The sequence below is a fragment of the Oxyura jamaicensis genome, chromosome Z, assembly GCF_011077185.1.
Source record: "Oxyura jamaicensis isolate SHBP4307 breed ruddy duck chromosome Z, BPBGC_Ojam_1.0, whole genome shotgun sequence".
Classification (NCBI taxonomy): Eukaryota; Metazoa; Chordata; class Aves; order Anseriformes; family Anatidae; genus Oxyura; species Oxyura jamaicensis.
In genome coordinates this window covers 71,302,632-71,309,421 of record NC_048926.1, presented here as the reverse complement: position 1 = coordinate 71,309,421, position 6,790 = coordinate 71,302,632, and positions in this window count along the sequence as shown.

The window sequence follows — 6,790 nt, the reverse complement described above, 5'->3', positions numbered from 1 at the left end:
TAAGATTAAGAATGTTTGTTTGAGTAATTTCTCTTGTAACTTTAAAGAATGACTTTGATTTCACCTGGAAAGCATTTATTCTGTTTTTGTCACATACTGGGCTGTGGACTGGAGTGTTGAGTGAACTGTCTTTAAATAAGATGACTGTGGAAACAGTGAAATGCTTAAAATAGGTACACACACTAAAACAAAACAAAACAAAACAAAACAAAACAAAAAATTAATCAACAAGAACAACATCAAAAATTTGAATCAATAAATGGTGTCAAGGAACTCTTTGGTTCAGTGATTTCAGAGGCATAAAATCTAATGACCAGAGAGCATTTGCTGGAGTGATTTGTTCCATTCTAATAAATAATGTAGTAACCACCCTTTGGTCTAGCCGTAAATCATCTGTTGTTTTATCGTCTTCTCTACATACTGTATATCATGTGATCTAAGGAGTCTGACTTGCTGCCCTTTGGGAGTTGAATTAAAGCTATGCAGGCATGAATGTTTTCCTAAACATCTTGAAAACTTTACTCTTCCCATCACTGTTATTGCCACAAATGCCTGTTCCTCTTGGTGTTAACTAAATATGTTTAACTTTAAAATTCACTTATACAGTAATACAAACATTACTTCTATTGGTAGAAAGAATGTTATAAAGAGAGATCTGATTTGTCCTTCAAAATCAAGATGAAATAAAACCTGACTCATTCTGCAAATATGGCATGTATTTTAAATCAGTTACTTCCTCTAAAATAAGATCAAAATTCTAAACTCTCAAGAAGATTTTACCCTTAACTTTTCTAGACTTGGCTTATGCAGTTGTTGTATTAAGTGTAGTAGTTCTTTAACATTTTCAGCTTTGTCCTCTGGAGAAATGTATTCATTTATAGTATTACCTGTTTCCTGTTTGATACGGAAGAAAATCAGCAGTTGTTTGTTCAACCTGTCTGAGCCCTTAATGTTAAACTGTCAATAACAGGGAGATACCTTAAGAAATTTGCTTTAGCACTCTGTAATTTTCCATTAAAACACAATCAGTCACTCTTCTGCTCTACTATATCTTTTTTTTTTTTTTTTTTTTGTCTCTGTTCATGCCTGAATGTGTAAAATGTTTTGAAAAATTTAACTTATATCAATTTGTGCTTCAGTTTTCCTGTTTATACATTCATATATCTCATAGCCAAAAACAATTTTTGAATCACACAGTTTATTCCACACTTATCTCAAGCCACTTACTTTCTTAGTTATTTTAACCTACAGGGTTTCCAATAGCTATCTTGTCTGTATGAAAACAATACTGCTGCATGTTTTTTTGACAGAATTTTAGGATTTCAGTTGCATAGCAGTAATCTTTTTAAAGCATTTTGAAATTTACTACAGAAATTTCATTCAGGAGTTGTATGAAAAATCAAAAAAACAAAACAAAACAAACCAACAAACCAAACAAACAAAAAAACACAGTACTTGGTGACTCTGCGTAGTATTTAATGTTAGCATCATGTTGAATAATTATTACTTGTCTGTTTTCACAATTAGTAATGTAAATGTTAATTGTCTTTGATTAGATGCAGGAAAGGCACTTTTAAAAAGCTCTTTATCATACCAGTTGAAAACATCGTAAAAATTTTACCATCTCCTTTCTGAACTGAGTTTAATTAACATTCATCTGAGTATTCTCAGATCTGTAGGACCCAATATACCCACATCTAGACTAATTCTGGGCAAATCCTCTTTTGATTCAGAAACTTTTATCAAGCTCCAAGATAGATGTCTGTTAGTGTGTTGCCTGCTGCCACAGGCCAAACCACTGCTCACTGTAATGGGGCAAAGACGAGGGCATAACTAGATACATAGAGGACTCAGAGAAAAAATAATAATAAAAAAAGTTGTAAACATTGAACAAAAAATGGCATATTTCAACAGAATTAAGTAAGTTTCTTCCCACACACTGCCAATTAGTAATCTTTGTTGTCTCTGCATAATTATCAGGAATGGCAATTGTTGTCTTATTTCCTTGGTAAGTGTCCTATTCCAGCCTGAAGTAAAATTAGGCATTTGTCTAACAGGCTACAGCACCATATCATTGCAAATATCAGTAGTGATTTATCAAAATGTATGTCTATATTAATTTTAAATATTTCTCCTTTCGTAGGATATACATTGTTCTCTTAAGTAGGCATTTGAAGAATTCAGTTTACTCACACTGTATGTTGGTATCATATACAGTAGTCTATGACAATGTTTTTATTGGACCCATAGAATATTCAGCTATACACTTTAAAAAAAAAAAAAGTTTTTTTTTTTTTTTTTTTTTTAATGCTTTGAGATGACAAGCTTGTCTCTTGGTTATTTATGAAAATTTCATATTTCTCTAAAATTGCAAAACAGTATTTTTATTCTTGGAAAATCGAGGCACTAGCACAGATAAACCCATCTATTTCCATGATTGTTTATTTCAGTTGAACCCAGTGACAATGAGCATTAAACTGCCTCTGCTTTGTGGAAGGAAAAAGAGTGACATTTAGAGAGAAATTTCAAAACATATGAGAAAGACAGGTCAGCAAGGAGAGACCAGAACAAAGAAAAGGAGAACTTCCATTATTATCATTATGCGTTTCTCTGAACAATAAAAATACATAAAAATGTGTAATAAATTAATAGTGACTAAAATTATAATATTTTTTAAAAAAGGCAAGAACTCACTCCTTCAGTTGGTTGTGTTGGAAGAAATTTCTCTGTCTAGTCCTTTTCTATACTGGAATATGATCCTGCTGAGCCTCTCATATGAAAATTTTAGGCTGTCAAACAAATGAAGTTAGTGGTGTCATTTTACAGGAATTTAAGATGGTAGAGTAATACTTGATATGTGTGTGAAGAGAGATTAATGGTAATAAAACCAACCCATATATGGGTTCCAAGTCTGTCTGATATCTATCTAGAGAAAAAATAAACTATTTTCTCCAGGATCATGATAATCAGCAAGACAGTATATCTTAGCCTTCTAAGTTAAAATCACATAATCATAGAATTGCAGGGGTTGAAAGGGACCTCCAGAGATCACTGGGCTCAACCCTCATACCAAAGCAGGTTCCCTAGAGCAGGTTGCACAGGTAAGTGTCCAGATGGGTCTTGAGTATCTAATGCTTCCATTTAGTATTTTTAAACAGTGGTCTTGTCTCCCACCTTCTGCCACTCAATCCAGTAGTACAGAGTAGAGAGAATAAAAAATTTTTTGATCCATTACAGATTTGTTTCAAGTTTAGTTCATGGGCAAAATTCAACATTATAAAAAGTAAAAGATTATAGGATATTAATCTGTTAAATGCTTCGCTTACCTAACTGAATGCTACTCAGGTCAGAACTCCAAAGGTCAAAGCATTCAAAGGAAGTTCTATTTTCAGTAGCTTGATTATCAAGACATGAAACACATAGGTGCTGAAAGATGGTTTTTTTTTGTTGTTGTTGTTGCACTCAGTGCTGTTTAGGCTGGGAGATTTTTTAGGCGTTTTTGACATTGCGTAGTCATATTAACTCTTGTAATATAAAGTAATATAATTTCTACAGATAAACTCTTCTCATGCCACACATATCTGGAAATTTAAATTAATTTTCACAACTGCCTCCAACATTATTGAATTATTGCTGTAAAGAAATTGTGTTTTTCTGAAATATTTGATACAAGTTTTTCATAAAGATATGATATTAACAAATGGTTGTAAGGAAAAAAAAAAAAAGTAAAATAATTATGAAAGTACTATACTGAAAGTGTGACATACATAGCATCCAGAATCTAAGTGTATGGAAGATGGAATTGTATTTCTAGTGTGAAAGCTAGAGCAGTTTTGAGAGTACATGCATTGTCCTTCCTCTACAGGTCCTGCAATAACAAAAACTAACTAGAGTTTTAATATACTGTTTGCCTGAGAGTATGCTTTAGTGTTACAGTCTGATATTTTTTTCATTTGTGTTGATGCCTGTTAGAAACTTGGCAGATATCTGTTTGCAGTTTGAAAGTGGATTGGCAGAAGGAGTTTGCTCTTAAACAAACAAACAAACAAACAAACAAAAACCTCCAGACATATATTCTTCCTGTTTGTTTCTTTTATTTTTTATCCAAAATTTTTCATTTCTGAGCTTGCTCATTTTCTGCTTGTGCCATTACTGAATTGTGTCTGAATTATTCAGAAACTGATGCTAGTGCAGCGAGTGGAAAGCAAATCACAGAGACCAAAGACAATGGAAGGTGCATCTCAGAATGACTATTTTTCACTTTTCTCTCTTGACTTTTCTACCTCAAGCAAAAGCAGAGAGAGGAAAGTAAGACATTAATTAACAAATACTGATATATAGAAGAAGAGAGTTGCAGAATCATGTAGGCAAGGCCTATACCTAGACTGAAGAGGTATGAAGAGCAACAGAACAGTGAGGAGAAACAATCTGTTGTTTCTATGACTATACATTTGCTCTTCTGCAGCTCATTTGTACCACGTGAAGCAAAGGAATAGATAGCAATGTGCAAAGCTTGAAGAGCAACTCTAGCAACTTCCTATTTTACCTGTCCTTAGCTATAGTACAGTAAGAAAGAGAGAGAAACATGCAGTAGTAACAAGCAGCCTCCTAGAAGACAAAGAAATAAATTGACTCTAAAGAGAAGAGGAAATAATAAGGAATGGCTATTAACATTAGATGTTAATGTTAACTCACTCATGTAACTCACTTCTTTTGAAGTAAATAACATTAAAAAAATATCTACAGCATTTTTGATTTCATTTATTTTCCTTTGTTCGTTTTTTTCTCCTCCCCTCCCTCACTTATTTTTCCCCCCACACACTGTCCCCTTCCTCTTCCCCTTCCCCCTACTCTTTTGGTGCAAAACACAACCTCAAGAATAAAAAATAAAAAATAAAAAAATAATAATAATAAAAAACAGGGTTTCTCCAAATCTGATAGAGCAAGAGCAAAGTTCTTGTAATGTTTCAGCTCCTTAATTAATTTATTACCTTATCATAGAAATTTTAATTAAGAACATGCTGTAGCTCTAGACTTAGCCACATAGCCCTCACTTTTTAAGGATTTTACCAATAAAGAATAAAAGTGATAGTCTGTGATAACAAGTAGAGGAAGTTTAAGTAGCACAAAAAAAAAAAAAAAAAAGAAAATGTATTTGTTTTGGAAAAGCAATGTTCAATGTTGACATCCAAGTTTATCCCCTGCTCTGTGACTCTTCTTGTGATGAGTCATCTGACAAACAACAGAAGGCTTGGTTCACCAAGTATCCTATGATTTATATGTCTTCTCCACAGTACTTCACAGAAAAAAAAAAATGAGAAAGAGGGCATTCCTGAGTTTTTGCTTAAGCTCTGCCAAACCCTTTTTATTCTTTTGTATTCTGTATATTGTAAATATTAAAAATAAAACAGAAAACAGATTGTTCAAATTCAGCAGAACAGTGGTAGTTACTAATTAAGCACATATAAATTTCTACCTTTCTGACTGGAAAAAAAAATGTATATTTTAACTCAATAGTCTGAATTATAGTAGGGTGATAAATGGTAATGAAATGGTATGTTCAAGCTCACAGAAAAGTTCAACAGCACAGTTAAATAAAAAACAGACATTTGTAGTCCCAGTTTAATGGTTCTGGTATTAATAGCAGATCCAGCAAGATATGAAATATCTGCAAAACATTTCTGAGTATTAAACCTGAAATAAGTTGTTGTCCCCTTGCGGTTCTAATATTAATCTATATCTCCAGAATAACATAAAACCTTTAGAATGTATCACCAATTGACTAGGGATTTGGCAGGTTTTTGTTTGTTTGTTTGTTTGTTTGTTTTTGTAGGTATATTGATGGACTTAATGAAAACTGATTTCAGTAGAGTCTATATATTCTCTAGCAAGAATTCCCTTAATGAAAGAGATTTTTTGAAAAGCATCCCGTTTACTCTAAACATGCTCTTCTGGTTCCTGATTACTCCAGCACACAAGTCTTGGAAAAACTGTGTATAGCTAAGTCTTTACAGCTGTTCTGGATCTGATCCAGGAGCTCATCAGTTACAGCTCAAAATCTGACACAAAACACAGAGTATCCACATTGTCTGTGAAAGTCAATAACTGTCCTGCTATACACTGGGTAACTTGCCTGTGCTGATCACCCCTCTTAAGAAAAGCAAATCATTAATATTTAAGTGGAAAACCATCTTTCGATAGAATCCAGACAAACATAAGACCCTGTCTATTTATCTGGCCACATTTATCTGTCTATTTATCTGGCCACATTTGCCACTGTGGTAGGTCATTATTTCTTGGAATGGAATTAAAGGTTTCGTACTATAAATGTAGACCACTTATTTATATTTGTAGCTCTGCCCTTATTCTGAGAAAGTCTTTAGCTTTGCCCAGTCTCTCTCTCTTTCCCTTTCCTTCTCTCTCCCTCTTTCTCTCTCTTCCCTTATACTCCATATTTCCTCATATCACCTTCTTATTTGTATCACCTCAGGACATTCTAGATCCACATGTACTGGACCTGTCTGTTATGTAGGTTTAGGAAGACACATTTATTATACACCGCATTTTTAAATCTCTGGGTTGGTCTTCACAGGAGATTCGTGTCAACAAAGTAAAAACATGCCAGAAAGTACTTTTCCTATGTAGAATATTTTTTCCTCAGAGGCAAGTGAATACATAGTGGCTGAGAGATGGTGCTGCATATGGGAGAAGAGAACAGAAGAGAAGAGAAGAGAAGAGAAGAGAAGAGAAGAGAAGAGAAGAGAAGAGAAGAGAAGAGAAGAGAAGAGAA